Here is a 21,463-nt window from a genome sequence, read left to right as displayed (position 1 = left end):
GGCTGTTTAATTCATTCATTCCTATCCACATGCAAGTAGGTCCAATTCCTGCAGTTGGTCACTAAATTCTGTCAATTCTAACATATTTGTGGTTAATGCATCTGCCCTTCTCTATCCTTCCTGCCATTCTAGGCTAGACCACCATCATTATGGGACAATCGCAATGCAAAAAGTTGTGTCCTTCCTTCTGGATAATAGCAACATGTGATTGTTGGTCTTGACTCACATTATTGACTTTCAATCCCTTATTTGTCTTTTTATCAGAATGACCTTTTTTATAAGACAAAGTTGATACAACTCTCCTACTCAAAACTCTTCCATGGGACAACCAACCTTTATATGGGTCTGAATATATTACAATGTAAGGACACAGAGCCATCTGTGAAGTATTCCCCCCACAATAATTGAACCTGAAAGTAATCACGCCTTTAGGGCTAGCTTCTAGTTTATGAGAAATGTAGGGGCTAGGGGAAAAGTTAAATAATAAATTCAGAAGGCAGGACAGGCCCAGTTTTCTTAGCTAGTCAACTGCATTTTTTTTTTAAGATTTATTTATTTTGAGGGGTGCCTGGGTGGCTCAGTGGGTTAAAGCCTCTGCCTTTGGCTCAGGTCATGATCTCAGGATCCTGGGATCGAGCCCCGCATCAGGCTCTCTGCTCAGCAGGGAGCCTGCTTCCTCCTCTCTCTCTGCCTGCCTCTCTGCCTACTTGTGATCTCTGTCTGTCAAATAAATAAATAAAATCTTAAAAAAAAAGATTTATTTATTTTGAGAGAGAGAGAGAGAGAGCACATGGTGAGGAGAGGCAGAGGGAGAAGGAAGAGAGAATCACAAGCAGACTCCCCATTGAGCACAGAGCCCCATGCAGTGCTTGAACCCACAACCCTGAGATTACGACCTGAGCCAAAACCAAGGGTCAGACATGCAACCGGCTGAGCCACCCAGGCTCCCCTATTCAATGGTATTTTGAAAAGGAGACAGTTAAACACTAAATAACTACAAAATATTGTTGAAAGAAATTAAAGACTAGAGGCACCTGGCTGGCTCAGTGGGTGGAGTGTGAGACTCTTTGGGGTCGTGAGTTCTAGCCCTGTGTTGGGGGTAGAGGTTACTTAAATTAATAAAACTTAAAAAAAAATAAAGACTAAATAAATGAAAAGTCCCACATTCATGCAATGGAAGACTTAGTGTTGTTAAGATGGCAAATCTCCTCAAAGCTCCCCAGATTTAACACAATTCTTATTAAAATCCCAACCAGACTTTTTCAGAAGTGAAAAAGCTGATCCTAAAATTCACATGGAATTGCAAGAGACTCTGAACAGCCAAAAACAATCTTAAAAAGAAACAAGAACAAAATTGGAACATTCACACTTCCCAAATTCAAAACCTACTATAAAACTACAATAAACAAGGCAGGTTAGTATCGGCACAAGGACAGACATATAGGGATACCTGGGTGGCTCAGTCAGTTAAGCGTCTGCCTTCGGCTCCGGTCATGATCCTGGGGTCCTTGGATCGAGTCCCACATCGGGCTCCCTGCTCAGCAGGGATCCTGCTTCTCCCTCTGCCTGCCTCTCTGCCTCCTGCTCCCCCTGCTTCTGCTTGTGCTCTCTCTCTCTGACAATTAAATAAATAAAATATTAAAAAAAAAAGACATAGACCAATGGAATAGAAGTGAGAATCCAGGAAAAAAACTTTCTTTTTAGGATCAATTGATTTTTTTTTAAGATTTTATTTATTTATTTGACAGAGAGAGAGAGAGAGAGAGAGATCTCAAGTAGGCAGAGAAGTAGGCAGAGAGAGAGGGGATCATGGGATCCCCTGGGATCATGATCTGAGCCGAAGGCAGAGGCTTAACTCACTGAGCCACCCAGGCACCCCATGATCAATTGATTTTTGACAGGGTGATCTTTTGCAAAACCATTCAATGGGGGGAAGGAATCATCTTTTCAACAAATAGTGCTGGGATAAAAGGATATCTACTTGCAAAAGAATGAGGTTAGACCCCTACTTAATGCCATATACAAATTAAAATGGGTCAATGACAGGGCGCCGGACTGGCTCAGTGGGTTAAGCCTCTGTCTTTGGCTCAGGTCATGATCTCATGGGTCATGGGTTCTGGGTCATGGCTGGGTCATGGCTCAGGGTCCTGGGATCAAGCCCCGCATCAGGCTCTCTCTCTCACTTTCCCCTCTCTCTCTGCCTACTTGTGATCTCTCTCTCAGTTAGATAAATAAATAAAATCTTTAAAAAAATAAAAATAAAATAAAATAAAACAAGGATGAATTTTGAAAACATGATGCTGAGTGAAAGAAGCCACATACTGAAGACCACACACTGTATGAGTCCATTTACATGAAATGGCATAATAAATAAATAGGCGTTTACCAATAGAGATACAAAGTTGACCCATGTTCGCCAGCGCAGTGGGTGGGGAGAAGAAAACAGAAGAAACAGCTAACAGATACAGGGTTTCTTTTGGGCTTGATGAAAATGTCCCAAAATTGATGGTGGTGATGGTTTCACTACTCTGTGAATATGCTAAGACCACCGAATTATAAATTTTGAAATGGTGAATTTAATTTATATGAGTTATATCTCAAATCTGTCATTAAAATTTTGCACAGAGCTACAACACACATAAATGAGTACATGTATAACTAGAGAAATCTGAGAAACTTCCTGGATTGTACCAATGTCTATTTCTTTCCTTGATATTATGCTGTGGTTGTAGAAGATGCAAACTCAGGGGAAACTGGGGCAAGGGGTTTATGGGACTTTCCTGTACATTCATCTGCAACCTCCATGAATCGATATTTTAAAACAGAAAGGTTAAAAGAAACAAAAATCATCCTGGGGGGGAGGAGCTAGTTGTTCTTGATCAAAAGAGAATAAAGGGATGTAATAACCAAGGGTATGAACTTTGGTTAGATTCCTGATTTTCTTGGGGACCCAGATGCTATTGTGGTTATCTAGGGGGAATGTCCTCATTCCAAGAAAATGGACACTGAAGTATATAGGGGTGAAGTATCGTGATGTCTACAATATATTTATTCATTTAATAAGATTTATTTACTTGAGAGAGAGAATGAGAGTGCAGGGGGAGGGGCGGAGGGAGAGAATTTCAAGCAGATTCCCTGCTGAACGCAGAGCCTGATGTGGGACTTGATCTCAAGACCCTGAGATCATGACTTGAGCTGAAATCAAGAGTCAGACACTCAACCGACTGGGCCACCCAGGCGCCCCTACAATTTATTTAGTTTTTTAAGTAAACTCTCCCCGCATTGTGAGGCTCGAACTCACGACCCTGAGATCAAGAGCTGCACACGCTCCTGACTGAGCCAGCCAGGGGCCCCCATGATGTTTACAGTTTAATTTCAAATAGTTCAGCAATGCATACACACACAGATAAAACTAAGTGGCACAATATTAGCAATTGTTGAATCTAAGTGATGGCTTATAGTAGGTGGGAATTCATTGTATTATATCTTCAATTTCCAGCACACTGGAAAACTCACTACATATTTATCACTAATCCCTTCTTAAGTCTTACCGAAATGGTAGTGAGATGAAAACCAACAAGGACAAAGAGAAAAGGAGAGGGGCCCACAGCACATTTTTTTGTTCCCTTCCCAGGGGCATAAATCTGGTGGTTGGAAGGTGGGGAGAACATTGCCTTTATCAGAGAGAGTAAGACTTAAGATAACTTCAGAGGGGACACTGATAAGGGCCAGGACCCTGGGAAAGCACATCGCTGGAGACACCGGGTTCCGCAAAGGATGGGAATGAATTATGGCCTGGCTTTATGTCACCGGACGCTTGTAGACACCCTTGGACTTCTCGCATTCTTGCTTCCTCGGGGATCTTTTTTAGCCCTGCTCGGGCCTTTTCCTTCCTCAAAGTTCTAAGTCCCAAGAGGGTCATCCAATTGCTCAGCCTCGGTCACAGGGCCGTGCCCCAGATACTGGGGACCCTCGAGAGGGCACAGCACTGTCTCTTTGGTTCTGTATCGGGAGAAGGGGCTCAGAACCTACCTTAAGATTCCCCAAATTAGAATGGCGTTTGAATTCTAGGCAGCAAAAAAGGATACATGTCTGCCTCTCCCCACCCTTTTTTAAAGATTTATTTATTTGAGAGAGAGAGAACGAGCACAAGCAGGAGTAGGGTTGGGGATGGGGAGAGGCAGAGGGAGAAGCAGGCTCCCCACAGAGCAGGGAGCCCGATGCGGGGCTTGATCCCAGGACCCTGAGATCATGACCTGAGCTGAAGACAGACACTTAACGACTGAGCCACCCAGGTGCCCCTCTACCACCTTGTCTAAGAACAAAGCATTTCAGTTCAAAGCAGTCATAAGGACAACTACTGCATTTGAATAAATATCTCACCATCAAAAGGGTTAGAGTATTTTGTTGATCTCCCCCAAACGTTAAGGATGACAACTGCACGTTGGAGATTTTCATGTTGTTACCTTCTATAAGAGATTCCATAATTTGAGTTTAATGAGTTTTCTTCTCATTTCTTAAATTATCATTATTCTGTCAAAAATCATAAACTGGGGGACCTCTGGGTGGTGCATTTGGGTAAGCGTCCAGCTCTTGGTTTCGACCTGGGCCACGATTCTAGGGTGGTGAGATCAAGCCCCACATCAGACTCCAAGCCCAGCAGCAAGTCTGGTGGAGTTTCTCTCTCTCTCTCTGCCCCTCCCTGCGCCCACTCACATGCTCTCTCTCTCTCTCTCTCTCAAGTAAATAAATGAAATCTTTAAAAAAAAAAATCATAGGGACGCCTGGGTGGCTCAGTTGGTTGAGCAGCTGCCTTCGGCCCAGGTCATGCTCCCAGCGTCCTGGGATCGAGTCCCACATCAGACTCCTTGCTTGGCAGGGAGCCTGCTTCTCCCTCTGCCTCTGCCTGCCATTCTGTCTGCCTGTGCTCGCTCTCTCTCCCTCTCTCGCTCTGACAAATAAATAAAATCTTAAAAAAAATCATAAACTGGGATCAGAAATCATCACAACAAACCTTGCATTTCACTGGTTGTCCACAGGGCCCTAGGACCCATGAGTCTTCCTGGCATCCTAAAATCAGTTTTCTGGATGTTGCACCACAGCGCTTTTCACTTTGTAACTACGTGGACACCATAAACGCAAAAACTGGCACCTTTGGTGAGGAAGTTAATTTTAGTTTCAAATGTTCCCTTTGTCATGGTGGAGCAAAGCTTCAGGCTGCTAAAGTTAATTCTCCTTTCTGCGTTTATTTCAAGGAGCTTAAGTGCAAAAGAAAATTAATTTGTATTTTTTTCTATTATATTATCTTTATACAGTGTTTCTGGTTTGGCAATAAAAATGCAAACAGAAGATCAAAACCAAACACACACACACACACACACACACACACACACACACACACACACACACACAGGGTTTAATGCTAAATGCACGAAGTCCTAAGACAAATTTTATCTAATTGAATGTATTCACATATGACCTCGTCTTCACAAAACAGAGCAAATGAAGATGCTCAAAGAGTATTGTTGCTCAAGGGGAAGAAAAATACAACCTCTTGCCTGCAGAAAATCTGGCTTTCCAGCTACTCATTCCTGTAAAGATCTGTCTTAGAAAACTGCCTGCCAGGAAAGCTGGCCACTTATATTTTCCGTGTCTTCAAGCTAAAAATACACCCAGAGTATTAACCAGCAGTAATGCGCGGTTCCAGATCTCTGGATCAGAAGAGCTACGGCTAATTGCTTGTTGTAATACTGTATTCTTCTGAGAACAGGAAGTAAAGTGTTATTATCCCCATTTCACAGATTAGAGAATCGAGACCAGGTAAATGAAAAGCTCAGGGCTACAGCAGTCAACCACGACTGAAACTCAAAGAATGCCTAGGTCTTCCTACAAAACTGATGAGTGCGGAGTGCTGCGTGGTTCAGTTGGTTAAAGCTCTGCCTTTGGCTCAGGTCATGATCCCAGGGTCCTGGGATCAAGCCGTGGAACAGACTCCCAGCTTAGCAGTGAGTCTCTTTCTCTCTTTCCCTCAGCCCCTCTGCCCACTGTGCTCTCTCTCTAATAAGTAAATAAATAAAATCTTGGGTGCCTGGCTGGCTCAGTTGGTTAAGTGACTGCCTTAGGTTCAGGACGTGATCCTGGAGTCCCGGGATCGAGTCCTGGGATTGAGTCCTACATCGGGCTTCCTGCTCAGCAGGGCGTCCGCTTCTTCCTCTGACCCTCCCCTCTTTCATGCTCTCTCTCTCTTTCAAATAAATAAATAAAATCCTTTAAAATAAAAAATAAAATAAAATCTTTATTAAAAAAACGATTGAGTATGATTTCCCGCATCCAGACTCTTGCCAGCCACTAGGTTGAACTGCACGAAATCGTTGGTGTTTCATTACTTTGTGTCCAAAAAACACAACTTCGTATGGTTTAACCTAATAATAATTTGCTCACATCTATTGTGACATGGTGCTTGTGTGAAACCCAGCAAGGTAGATATCTCCTCTCTTCATGGCACTAGTCAAAACAAGGTCCCTGACAGTCCTTTGACTCTTAGACAAGTTGAGATGGTACACATCATATACTGAACCATGACCCCCTTGTCTGAATTATCAATTGCTGTGTAACAAATCGGTCTAAAACTTGAGTGGCTGAAAACCATAAATACGATCTCGCAGTTTCTGAGGGTCAAGGATCCAGGAATGGAAGAGCCAGGTCTTCTGACTCAAAGGCTCTCATGAGATCTCATGCAGTCAAGATACCAGCCGGGGCTATCTGTGGGCCTGACTGGGGCTAGAATATACATTCGCAATGGGAGCTTTATTGCCCCCAAGAGGATGAAAATTTGATCTTACGCGTAAGAGTAAAAAAAAATCTCAGACATTACAATGGTCTGTGGCCCTCTAAAGCTCAAACTTATGACAATATCTTTTTTTTTTTTTAATTTAATAGTTTATTTTAGAGGTAAGGAGAGAGTGCAGTGGGGACAGGCAGAGGGAGAGAAAGAGATAAAATCTTGAGCAGGCTCCCTGCTGAGCGGGGAGCCCAATGGGGGGATCGATCTCTGGACCCTGAGATCATGACCTCAGCTGGAATCAAGTGTAGGACGCTTAACTGACTGAGCCATCCAGATGCCTCTTATCTGACAAAATCTTATTCTTTAGAATTTAATTTCTCTTCTTAGGGAGAGATTAAATAATTAACATGATTATACTGGAAGTTTAATATAATTTAACATTTCTCGTTAAGGGGGTGTCTTAGCCCACGTGGGCTGCTTTAACAGAACACCACAGGCTGGGTGGCTTATAGGACACAGACACTTACTTCTTACAGTTCTGGAGGCTGAAAGTTCAAGATCAAGTCACCTGCAGATTCAGGATCTGGTGAGGGCCTGCAGTCCTGGCTCCTAGCTGCCGTCCCTCTCTGTGTCCTCACATGGCAGAAGGGACACGGGGGCTCTCTGGGGTCTCGTCTCTAAAAACCCTAATCCCATTCATAATGACTCTGACCTCATGACCTAACTGCCTCCCAAAGACCCCACCTTCCGATATCAACACCTTAGGGCTTTGACTTAAGAAGCTGGAGGGGAGGGGCGCTTGGGTGGCTCAGTGGGTTAAGCCTCTGCCTTCGGCTCAGGTCATGATCCCAGGGTCCTGGGATTGAGCCCCGCATCGGGGAGCCTGCTTCCCTGCCTCTCTGCCTACTTGTAATCTCTGTCTGTCAAATAAATAAATAAAATCTTAAAAAAAAAAAAAAAGAATCTGGAGGGGATACAAACATTCAACCTATAGCAGGGGAGGATAACAACAACAACAACAATAATAATAATGATAAACCAGGTAAGTTACACAAGGCTAGAGGATTCTTTCCCAAGAGAGCTCACTCCCATGGCTGCAGGCAGGGAGCCTCCAACCCTTGCCAGGCCGGCCTCTCCCTGGGCTGCTTCTGTGTCCTCACAGCCTGGCAGTTGGCTGACTTCCCCCAGGATGAGAGATCCAGCAGAGCAAGCAAGGGGGAAGCTGCCATGGTTTTTATAATCTGGTCTGGAACTCACCGCTTTCCAAAACCTACTCCTTAGGAGTTAAGTCACTAAATCCAAAGAAAGAGGAATTAAACTCTCTTCTGGAGAGAGGAGATCTGAAAATTTAGACCGCCACACACCCCGACCAGACATTTTCAGATCTTTACAGGGCTCGGGCGTTATCATTTGAGGGGGCGGCCCCAACCTCGGCCCTCATATTCCTGCATCCTTGTCAACACTTGGTATTATCAGATGCTTAAATATTTGTCCTTCTGAAAGATTTGAAATAATCTCTTGTGGTTTTAATTTGCATTTTCCTGATGACAAATGAACTTGAGATTCTTTTCATATGGCTACTTAATGTATCTTCTTTTTTTTTTTTTTTAAGATTTTATTTATTTATTTGACAGACAGAGATCACAGGGAGGCAGAGAGGCAGGCAGAGAGAGGAAGGGAAGCAGTCTCCCTGCTGAGCAGAGATCCTCATGTGGGGCTCGATCCCAGGACCCTGGGATCATGACCTGAGCCGAAGGCAGAGGCTCAACCCACTGAGCCACCCAGGCGCCCCCTTAATGTATCTTCTTACGTGGATTGCCTCTTTATATCTTTTGGACATTATTCTGTTGGATTGTTTTTCGTTTTTACATTGATTACAGAGATTCTTAATATATTCACATATAAATATGAGTGATACCTATTTTTTTTTCTCACTTTTTTTAAAAAATGGTGGTTTGTGGGACACCTGGATGGCTCAGTCAGTTAAGCATCTACCTTCAGGTCAGGTCACGATCCTGGGGTTCTGGATTCAAGTCCTGCATCAGGCACTCTGCTCATTAGGGAGTCTGCTTCTTCCTCTGCCCTCTGACCCTACCCCTTGCTTGTGCTCTTTCTCTCTCAAATGAATAAAATAAATAAATAAATACATAGATAGATAGATAGATAGATAAAATAAATTTTTTAAAAAGGTGCTTTGTAAGGAACAGATGTTTTTAAAACTTTAGGTCAAAAGGAGTCCCCTATATTTTCTTTTCTTTTTTTTTTTTTTAATATTTTATTTATTTGACAGAGATCACAAGTAGGCAGAGAGGCAGGCAGAGAGAGAGGGGGAAGCAGTCTCCCCGCTGAGCAGAGAGCCTGATGCGGACTCGATCCCAGGACTCTGAGATCGTGACCTGATGCGAAGGCAGAGGCTTTAACCCCCTGAGCCAGCCAGGTGCCCCAAAAGCAGTCCCCTAAATTTTCATATAAAATTTTTAGGGACACCTGGGTGACTCGTCGGGTAAGTGTCCAACTTAACTCAGCTCAGGTCATGATCTCAGGGTCCTGGGATCAAGCCCCACTTTGGGCTAGGTTTTTAGTGGGGAGTCTGCTTCAGATTCTTTCCCTCCCCCTGCCCTTCCCCCCCTTACACTCTATCTATCTCTCTAAAATAAATCTTTTTTTTCCATTTTAAAAAATTTAAATTCAATTAATTAACATATAAGGTACTATTGGTTTCAGAGGTAGAGGTCAGCGAATAAGTCAATCTTTAAAAAAATTTTTCTTGGGACGCTTGGGTGGCTCAGCTGGTTAAGCATCTGCCTTCAGCTCAGGTCATGATCTGGGATCGAGTCCCACATCATGCTCGTTGCTCAGCGGGAAACCTGCTTCTCCCTCTGCCTGCCCCTCTCCCTGCTTATGATCTCAATCTCTCTCTCTGACAAATAAATAAAATCTTTAAAAAATACTGTCTTGGGGAGCCTGGGTAGCTCAGTGGGTTGAGCCTCTGCCTTCAGCTCAGGTCATGATCTCAGGGTCCTAGGATTGAGCCCTGCTTCGGGCTCTCTGTTCAGCGGGGAGCCTGCTTCCCCCTCTCTCTGCCTGCCTCTCTGCCTACTCGTGACTTCTCTCTCTGTCGAATAAATAAATAAAATCTTTTAAAAAATTGTCATAAGTTTTGCTTTCAACATTAAATCTTTTATTCTCTCGGGTAGATTTTTTTTCTGTATGAGGTGAGGCAGAGAATCGAAATTCTTTAAACATGTGTGTTTATGTGTGTGTATCAGAACTAAGGATATACATGTTTCCTGAATAATATAAAATGTAACATATTTGCATATAATTTAGCTAACATGTATATTGTTACAATATAAAAGTTAATATATATTATATAATAAGTATTATATTTATTAACTTCTATGTAAATATATGTGTATCTTCCTCGACTTAGATGAGGTTACAACCTGATAAACCCATTGTAAGTTGAAAATATTGTAAGTTAAAAATGCAATTTATGGGGTGCTTGGGTGGCTCAGGGGTTAAAGCCTCTGCCTTTGGCTCAGGTCATGATCCCAGGGTCCTGGGATCGAGCCCAGCATCGGGCTCTCTGCTCAGCAGGGAGCCTGCTTCCCTTCCATTCTCTCTGCCTGCCTCTCTGCCTACTTGTGATCTCTGTCAAATAAATAAAATCTTTTAAAAAAATGCAATTTATACACCTAATCTACTGAACACCATAGCTGAGCCCAGCCCACCTTAAACATGCTCCAAACACTGACATGAGCCTCCAATTGGGCAAAATCATCTACCACAAAGCCTATTTTATAAGGAAGTGTTGACTACCCCCATGTAATTTACTGACTTCTGTACTGAGAGTGACGAACAGAACGGCCGTGTTAGTGTATCAGTTGTTCGACCCTCGTAATCCCGTGGCTAACGGGGAGCTGAGGCCGCTGCCCAGCATTGTGGGAGAGGACGGGACCACAGCTTACCAGCTCCGAACAAGATCCAGATTCAAGTACTCAAAGTGCGGTTTCTACTTTATGTGTATTCCTTTCCCACTACCATAGAATCAAAAAATTGTAATTTGCATCATGGTACGTTGGGGGCCGTCTGCAGGACACACAGAATACATCCGGACACGCCCTGTCTAGGTAACACATACCGTAGGGGATAGCTAGATCTTTTTCCATATCAGAAGATGGAGGGCATTTCCTTTTCTTTCAGTGATTTCATTGCAGGATTATGAGTGCCATATGATTTGCCCAATCCCTACTGATAGACATTTAGGTTATTTTCAGTATTCGTTATTACATGTACTGCTGTACTAAGCAGTGTATGCATGTATATGGGGCTAAAACAACAGAACTCAACTGAGTACAATTTAAAAATCTTATTGGCTTTCTTCAACAATTCATGAATTGGGCAGCATCTCATCTAGCAAGAAAGCAGCTCTGGGGAGCTATACAAAATGGAAAGCTTTATAAGCAGAAGGGGGCAGGAAAAGAAAGTTTCTAGCACAATGAGCATTGTTTTCAGGCAAGGTCACCTTCCTGCAGGGGACTGCAGGGGTCCACCAAGCAGACGACCTCACTAGTGCTGCCCTGGTAATTCCAGACTGAGTGGTTATAAGTTGTGTCCCTGGGAGAGGCGGAAGCCGCAGTCAGGTTAGGTATTAGGTTTTAGTTTGCTGAGATGGACTTAGCACAAGTGACTCCATTTGGGGGCCTGCTGTTTCTTTTCGAACAATTGCATTATACAAATATATTTGTAGGATTCATTCTCAGATTATAGGTTGCACACGTAAAGGATGTACACTTAAATTTCTTTTTAATTGCCCTCCCAAAAAAGATTGAATCAATTCGCATCCCCACCAACGATGCGTGAGAATATCTCTCTCTCCCTGCCTCCACTCAAGCCCACACCTGAACCGTGCCTAAATACAGAACCAATATTCCTCCATCACAGCCAGGCCATCAGAAGCTACCTGGAAATAACTATGTGTGTGTTCCTGCCAGATAAAGCTATTTGAGTCCCCAGTGAAATTCCTAAAGCGGAAGGAAGATAAGAGTTCTTAAATTTGCCAAGACTGCTCAGATGTTCACGTTTATATTCTGCTATTCAAAAATCCTCCTACATTTTTAACAGCATTTACATCAGGGAGCATGATGTCGGCACCTCGTCTAAGTGAGCCTGGCTTAAAGAATCAGAAAAATAATTAGCTCATAAAACAGGAAGTGTGGAGCGGGCTTGAGCGCCAGGGTCGATTGATTTAATGACTCGACAATTTTCTCAAGCACCCAAAGCCTTTTCCTCCCCTTCCCTGCCATTTGCAGAGTCTGTTTGCTCCTAAGGCTGGTTGTAAGATGGTTGCCAGAGCAGTGGATAAAATACATTTCCTTATTCATGTTTTCATGTGGCATTCTAAGCACACACACACACACGTGTGCATGCACACACACACACACACACACACACACACACACACACACACATGCATCCTCCCTTTGCTTCCCTTCGCCTCTGACTGGCCCATACTGGCCTCTGTCTGCCCATTCCTTTTTTTTTTTTTTTTTTTTTTAAGATTTTATTTATTTGAGAGAGAGAGCATGAGCAGGGTAGGGACAGAGGGAGAGAGAGAATCTGAGACAGACTCCTTGGTGAGCACCCCAAGATCACGACCTGAGATGAAATCAAGAGTCGGCTGGGCGCCTGGGTTGCTCAGTGGGTTAAAGCCTCTGCCTTCGGCTCAGGTCACGATCCCAGGGTTTTGGGATTGAGCCCCGCATTGGGCTCTCTGCTCAGCAGGAAGCCTGCTTCCTCCTCTCTCTATGCCTGCCTCTCTGCCTACTTGTGATCTCTGTCTGTCAAATAAATAAATAAAATCTTAAAAAAAAAAAAAAGAAATCAAGAGTCGGACACTTAACCAACTGAGCCACCTGGGGCCCCAGCTCTGCACGATCTGAACATACTATAATCAGGGTAAAGTGAGTGTTGTTTTTCACTACATTCACTACACTGGTTTGGTTTTCGAAGACTATCACAGAGATGATGAAATGTCCCCCCCGCAAAAGCCATTCTTCCCTGTTTCTGCACCTGACTTTTCCTAGCAGACACACATCCAGAATGAAGACATATTCCCAAGATGCTTGTGTTGTGAGGTGCGGCCATGCAGCTAAGTTCTGGCCAAGCTGAAGTGACCCGTGTAACTTCTGGAAGGATTCTTAAAGGAAGAGAGCAATGCCTTGCCTTTCTTCTCTACTTCACACTGACTGGAATACAGACATGATGGCTGGAGCTGCAATCGTCATGTTGACCCCAGATGGAAAACTACTCGTGACTGGCAGAGCACCAACAGAGGAGGACTAGGAGCCCTGATAATGGAATCTGTAAGCATGCTAATCAACTAACCGTATTAGTCTCCTGGGGCTGCTGTAAAAAGTACAACAATCCGGGTAGCTTAAACACAGACACTCATTCTCTCACAGTCTGGAAGCAGGATGTTGGCAAGATGAATTCTTTCCGGGCTCTCTGTGAGATGATCTGCTCCATGCCTCTTTTCTGCTTCTGGAACCCGCTGGCATTCCTTGTAGACACATCAAGCTGGTCTCTGCATCCATCTTCCCATGGCCTCCTCCCTGTGTGTCTTCATCTTTGTGTTCAAATTTCCATCTTGTAAGGACATCAGTCATATTGGGTTAAGGGCCCACTCTTCTCCAGGATGACCTCCTCTTAACTAAATATAGCTGCAACCACGGTTCCCAAATAACGTCACCTTCGGAGGTTCTGGATCACATGATTGTGGGTGGAGGTCACTATTTAATCCCACATGGGGGTGAGGTCAGTCATAACATCTTCAAATAGAAGTTAAATGGACCCTGATTCTGGCACCAACTATGTGTATCCCCTCTCAGGATATTATCCGGGAACACAGCCCAGCACCCAGTACCGAACAACCAGTTCCCAATTGCTAACGGTGTTTATTTCAGCAAGCATATCTTCCTCTGTATTATGGCTTCAGGAAGTTTAATCTTCTTATTCTGAGGTTACACTAGGGCTTCTCATTCCAATCTGACCTAAGTCAAGGGCATTCTGATTAGGTGGTAGTGTTCTCAGCCTACTCTGAATTTTCAGGGGGACTCTGTAGTGATCGGGGGATGTTTACCAGGTTCTGCCCCACCCAGTTGTTAATCCTGTGCTTTCTTTTCCTCTGGGGGCTAGAGGTCTTATTCCTCTCCGCATGATGGGGTCTCAGGGAAGTGTGTTGCACATGGTAGGTGCTGAACAACTACTGACACCATCTCCTTTTTATTTAAAAAAATTTTTTTTTAAGATTTTATTTATTTACTTGAGAGAGAGAGTGAGAGAGAGAGCATGAGAGAGGAGAGGGTCAGAGGGAGAAGCAGACTCCCTGCAGAGCAGGGAGCCCGATGCGGAACTTGATCCTGGGACTCCAGGATCATGACTGAGCTGAAGGCTTAACCAACTGAGCCACCCAGGCACCCCTAAAAAAACTTTTTTTTAAGAGAGAGCCCACATGCACAAGCCAGGGAGGGGGTGGTAGTGGGGGGGTTGTGTGCAGAGGGAGGGAGAGAGAGAATCCCAAGCAGGCTCCATCCCCAGTGAGGAGCCCAACATGGGGCTTGATCTCACAACTCTGAGATCATGACCTGAGCCCAAATCGAGCAGGATGCTTAACCAACTGAGCCACCCTGGTGCCCCTACCATCTCCTATCTTATTCATATGGATAGGAGTCGATTTGTGCCAACTTTGAATTTTATCAAACTGATGACTATTACTTATCACCAACCACTTGATACAAAAATAGACCACATTAAACTTGAATGTAGTACTTTGGGCCAATAATAAAACAATTCCTTGGAAGAGAGATCTGTCCTTGTAGGCCAAATGGATAAGAGCAGAGTGTTTTAAAACGTTAGTGCACAAAAATAGGTTGGTTTGTTAGCATTACTACTTGACGTTGTTATCTCAGTGGTTTCTGATTTTAAACACTCTTATTCCACTTATTTTTTTCCCCCCTGTTCTGGAAGTTACCTATTTTTAACCTCAGATATTTCTAAAATAGATGAGTTTCAAAATAATTTTAAAAGTTATCATATAGTTGGGGCACCTGGGTGGCTCAGTGGGTTAAGCCTCTGCCTCTGGCTCAGGTCATGATCTCAGGGTCCTGGGATTGAGCCCCGCATTGGGCACTCTGCTCAGTGGGAAGCCTGCTTCCCCCCCTTTCTCTGCCTGCCTTTCTGCCTACTTGTGATCCCTCTCTGTCAAATAAAAAAATAATAAAATCTTTAAAAAAAATTATCATATAGTTACAAGACTACAGATTGTGTTAACTGATTACTTGATCCATGAGAATTCTCAAAGAACTGAAGCGACTTATAATACTTTGCTTGAAATCTGCATAGTAGTAGATTTTGAAAAAACGGCCACAGTATTTTGCAGCTCAAATCCTCAAGAGGTGGGATCTGAGCTGGTCTTGCCAACTTGTCACTGAATGTGGTGGGAGTGACACTGTGGGGATTTCATAATCTAGGCCTTTAGAGGCCTGCCGTGTCTGTTTTCGCCCTCCTGAAATGCTTTTGCTACTTGTAACTAAGCTCAGTCTAGACTACCGAATGATGTAAGACCACGTGGAGAGAGGGGCCCAGTTGACAACTAGTACCAAGGCCCTGGCCATGGGAAGTATCTTGGCCCCTGTCCCCAGTCAAGCTACCGAATGAACGTAGCCTCATGCGTGAATCTGAGCAGGATGAGCAGAACACCCTGAACTACAGAATCATGAGAAATAATAAATTATTGATGTTATAAGACACTACGTTTTGGGATCATCTGTCACACAGCGAATGATAACTTCCACAGATACAACCTTGAATACATTCAAGCATTAAGCATGGGGGGCCTGGCTGGCTCCGTCAGGGGAGGATGTGACTCTTGAGCTTGAGGTCATGAGTTTGAGCCCCACTCTGGGTGTAGAGATTATTTAAAAATGAAATCTTGGGGTGCCTGGGTGGCTCAGATGGTTAGGCATCTGCCTTTGGCTTGGGTCATGATCCTGGGGTCCTGGGATTAAGCCCTGTGCTGGGCTCCCTGCTCTGTGGGGCACCTGCTTCTCCCTCTTCCTCTGCTGCGCCCCCTGCTTATACTCTCTCTCCCTCTCCCTCTGTCAAATAAATAAAATCTTAAAAAAAAAAAAAGTAAAATGCCCAGAAAGCAGAATTTGAGGTAAAATCAAAGTTAAATAAGCAACTAAATTAGATAATGAGTATGTAGAAATTTAGAAATAAATTTACTAGCAGCCCTTTGCATGTACTTATGATTAATTTATACTAGGAATGGAACATATCCTTGCCCTTAGGATTAATAATAACTCAGAATAATGAAAGGATGAGAAAAGTTATTTAAAAAATTGCTCAAGGATGTAAGTTCTTAGATAATTGGATTACTACCCACAAACCCATTAATCTTCCTTGTACTTTAAAAATCAGTACAACAGGGGCACCTGGCTGGTTCAGTTGAAGGAGCAGACAACTCTTGATCTGGGGGTGGTGAGTTCAAGCCCAGCTTTGGGTTGTGGAGATTATTTAAATAAATAAACTTTTAAAAAAAGTCAATACAACAAAAAAACCATACCCCAATATTTTTGTGACTATAGATATAAAATCTTTCACAAAATACTAGCAAACTTAATCTAGCAATATAGAAAAAGGATTATACCTTATGGTCTAATGGTACTTATCCCAAGAATGCAAAGTTGGTTTAACTGAAAATCAATCAATGGGATACATTGTATCAATTAATGGAATACATTGTATCAAGAGAATAAAGGACAAAAACTACAATAGAATAGTCTCAATACAATAGAGGTATTTGACAAAATTCAGCACTACTTCACAGCTAGGAAATCAACACAACCCATTTCCATCCTAACTGAGGAATATTCAGGAGATCACTTATGTTTTGTGTCTGCAGTTAAGTATTCCTTTGTAATATACACTTGGTTACATCGCTTTTTTAAGAGAGAGAAATTTTTTTGAGAGAGAACTTGCGTGTGTGCGTATGCGCGCGCGCACACACACGTTGGGAAGGGTGGGCAGAGAGAGAAGAATCTCAAGCAGGCTCCATGCCCAGTGCAGAGCTGGATCTCACCACTCTGAGATCATGACCTGAGCTGAAATCAAGAGTTGGCCATTTAACCGACTGAGCCACCCAGGCGCCCCACAACTTAAGAGTGCAATGAGGCTTATGTCTGCCTGTGCACTATATAAATAGACCTAGGAGTGAATCGGTCACACAAAGCATATTAAATATGACGGTAATTTTGCTCTGAAGATCAAATAAAGAATGGGATCAGGAAACTGTTTTGGTTTGCCAAAAATGAAACGCAGTTCATGGGGACGGGAGCTAAAGTGAGGATGACACACAGAAACTCCTGAGTTGGCAGGGACTAAGGTCAAGAATTCAAACTTGTACCTGCGCGTGAGTCTACTTACCTACCAGGGTGTTAGCCAGCTCCCTAGTGCCATAAATAGGTAGGATGTTTCAGCTTCCAAATCGAGTCAATCAACAAAAGTTGGGGGTGCCTGAGTGGCTCAGTTGGTTAAAGTGTGAGACTCTTGGTTTTGGCTCAGGTCACAATTTCAGGATCGTGGGATCAAGCCCCGTGTGGGCCTCTGTGCTCAGAGTAGAGTCTGTTTGTCCCTCTCCCTCTGCTCCTCCCCACCCCAATACATAAATAAATTAAATCTTAAAAAAAAAAAATCACAAAAATTTCTGAGTATTTACTAATGTGCCAGGCACTGTTTTAGGAGCCTGGGACACATCCGTGGACTGAGAGATCCTTGCCTGGTTGAACTGAGAGTCTAGTTGGGGAAGGCAGACGATAAACCATAAGTTATTATGTAATATGTTAGAGAACGAAAAATGCTACAGAAAAGAGTCAGTCGATTAAGGGACATCAGGAGCGATTTGGTGGCGTGTATGTGTGTGTGTTTTCAACCAGGTGGTTAGGGCAGTCTCACTGAGAAGGTGGGATATTAGCACACACTTTAGGCCAGTGAGGGGCTCAGCCAGTTGGATTTCGGGAGAAAAACAGTCAGGCAGTGCAAACAGCTAGAGCAAAAGCCCTGCAAGGGCCTGAGAAATGCAGTATCTTTGGGTCTCTAATGCCAGATTCTTAATGGTGGGTCATAAACTTTTTGGAGAGAATTCAGGAGAACTTCACCTTTCTTTCAGTTATGAACGTAGGCAACACATTCTGGTCCTCTCACATGCCTGTGACCTGTCCCCATCCTTGATTCTTTAAGTCATGAAACTGTATTAGGTTCCAACCACCCTCCTACAGTCGGGTCTCAGCAGTCCCCCGTGTATTCAAATACGCAGACTTTAAACCAGACCAGGGCAACACCCAGAACTGTAACTGGTTTAGGGAACCACGGATTGGGACAGGCATGGAAGCCACATGGTAGGAACAGAAAGAAACTTGTTAGGAGCCCGTGAGAAATCGGCCCTGGGTCTAATCCCACAACCTGTCCTAATCCAGTTTCATGTGTCATTCTCACTTATGACTAATGAACTCGCCTCCACCGCTGGAAACACTAAGAACTCGCTCTGGTATGATGTCACCCCTACAGAGGAGCAATGTCAGCTGTCCAAAACGACAGAAAGCTGAGTCACGCTTAAATCTCTTGCATTTTCTGTATTTCCTTGTATTATAAAAATTCCAAATGTAGCCAGGTCATTGATACTTGTTTTAAAAAATGCATTTCTTTTTTTTTTTAAGATTTTATTTATTTTTTTATTTGATCGAGAGAGAGACAGAGAGGGAGCGCAAGCAGGGGGAGTGGGAGAGGGAGAAGCAGGCTCCCCACCGAGCAGGGAGCCTGATGCAGGACCCTGGGATTGTGACCTGAGCTGAAGGCAGCCACCCAACGGGCTGAGAGGTGCCCAAAAAATGCATTTCTGATATCTAGAATTTGTGATTTACAGAACTTCCCATTACCATATAAATTTTATTAAAAATAAAATATAATAAAAGGATTAGAATCCTAACTCTTTTTTTGCATGCTGTTCTTTCGGTTAGATTATAAAATTATTTTTCACATTCTGCTACAGTCATTCTTTCTAGTTTTTTTTTTTTCATTTAATCCATATGTGAAAGAATAATCCAATAAAAGGGAAGACAATGACATTGACTTTCCAGTTCATTCAGAAAGAAAACTCCCAATATAGTGACATATTAGGGCATAATCTGAACCAAATGTGGAAAGTAATTAATAAACTCATCCACATGAAAATAAACTTGAGAGAGTTACAAGGAGAGACAGTCTTACTGATCACACAACTTAAATACTGGGGTAGAAATAATTTTTCAATATCAGTTTCAACCAATAACCCCATTATTGGATATCAGATGGTGAGTTTGCAAAATAAAAAGTCTTTCAGAAAATAGAACATCATAACAAAATTGTTAATTCATAAGGGAAAAGACTCAAAGATTTGACTGGTAACAATCTGAAAACTTCCGTACTACAAAAGGTATCATAAACAAGCTAAAATATACATGACAGATTAAAAACATAATTGTGCAGTGTTACCTAACAAAAGAATACATTTTAATAAAGAGTTAGTATGTATCATTAAACAAAGAATGAGCAAGGGATATGAAGACAATTTACAGAAGAAATAAAAATTGCCAAAACACCCATAAGATATCCAATCTGATAATCTAGGAATGCATCCTGTGAACATATTACCATAAATATTTAAGGATTTACCCTAGGGGTGTCTGGGTGGCTCAGTCTGTTATGCATCTGCCTTTGCCTCAGGTCATGATCCCGGGGTCCTGGGGTTGAGTCCCATATCTGGCTCCTTGCTCAGTGGGGAGCCTGCTTCTCCCTCTGTGCACGCTCACTCAAATAAAAAAAAAAATCTTAAAAAAACAAAAAAACTTCACTGCAGGGGCACCTGGATGGCTCAGTTTGTTAAGTTTCTGACTCTATTTCCACCCCATCTCAGGGTTATGGGATCGAGCCCTAAATCAAGCTCCATGCTTAGCATAGAATCTGCTGGAGAGTCTCTCCCTCTGCCCACAACCCCCACTCACACACGCGTGCTCTCTCAAAAAATTTTTTAAAAATGTTCATCGCAGCATTTGTAGGGAAAAATATAAACAATATTGAATAAACGTGGTATGCTAACATATAGCCATTAACAATAATAACTGGAGGGGCACCTGGCTGGTTCAGTCCAGGGAGCACTGGACTCTTGATCTCGGGGTTTTAATTTCCAACCCCACATTGGGTATAAAGATTACTTAAAAACAAAACCTTAACTATCTGAGCCACCCAGACACCCCAAAACAAAATCTTTTTTTTTTTTAAAGATTTTATTTATTTATTTGACAGACAGAGATCACAAGTAGGCAGAGAGGCAGGCAGAGAGAGAGAGGGGGAAGCAGGCTCCCTGCTGAGCAGAGAGCCCGATGAGGGGCTCGATCCCAGGACTCTGGGATCATGACCTGAGCCGAAGGCAGAGGCTTCAACCCACTGAGCCACCCAGGCGCCCCCCCAAAACAAAATCTTAAAAAAAAAAAACAAGATTTCAAATACTTACGAGTATAGTATAATTTCACTTATATTGAAACACTTATACATATAAAACATTTTTAAAAATTCTTAGTTATAGGTATTTGCTTGGGAAAAAGGTATACCAAACCACAAACAATGATTTTTCTCTGAAAGTTGTGATTATAAAGGACTTTATCCTATTGTTTTGTTTGAATTTATAAAACAAATATGTACTACATTTATAATCAACAAAAAAATCAAGACTTTCCATTTGGGGAAAGAAAAAAACTTTGAGGTTTAGAAAACTGGTAAAAAAATAAATTTCTATACTGTATGAAGAAAAATTGTGTGGGTTTCCTTTACAGGAGACTTCCCTTCGAACTGATGGCTTTGTTACTCCTTCTGCTTACAATTCAAAAAGTAAAGGTTTTAAAGAAAAATCAAGTCTCTCACTTTATTCTTTAAATAGTTACAAAGGGGTATACTTGCAAATGGAAATTCACTAGAAATTAAATCTAATACATAGACGATTAACATCAGCTGGAAGGGTATGAGATGTGAATTTTACGGAGGGTTGGTTTTCTAAAATTATAAAATCTACAAATTTGAAATCCAAGTATGAATGACAAAAACATGCTCTGCAAGTAATAAATAGGGAGGGAGGTCTTTCCGCTTAATTTAATTTTACAGTCTCCCTCCATTCCCCCACCGCCCTGCAAATGCAATTATTTCTTTAGGAGCCTCTCTCTCTCTCTCTCTCTCTCTCTCTCTATATATATATATATATATATGAAATTCCCTTTTAGACAGCTGTCATATTTTCCTTCCACTCCAATATTCTATAAACATTCTACCTAGGTTGCTGGTAATTTACAAAACACGTCTGTTCAGAAACTCACAATCTATTAATAGAGAAATGGCTCTGTAGTTAAGAACAATTTATGAACACTTCAACAAAAGAATATCACCCTGAACATTCTAAAGTGAATTTAGACCATTAAATTAATGGATACATTAGGTTGAAGGAAAAAGGACTTTACTAACTGCTGAAGAAAAACACAGTTGTGTGGACACACCGGCTTCTCAGGAAACAAGTCATGCCTTACAAACCAC

This window comes from Enhydra lutris, unplaced genomic scaffold (genome assembly GCF_002288905.1).
Source record: "Enhydra lutris kenyoni isolate GAN:26980312 unplaced genomic scaffold, ASM228890v2 scaffoldscaffold46, whole genome shotgun sequence".
NCBI lineage: Eukaryota > Metazoa > Chordata > Mammalia > Carnivora > Mustelidae > Enhydra > Enhydra lutris.
Note: the sequence above shows the minus strand (reverse complement) of the source record.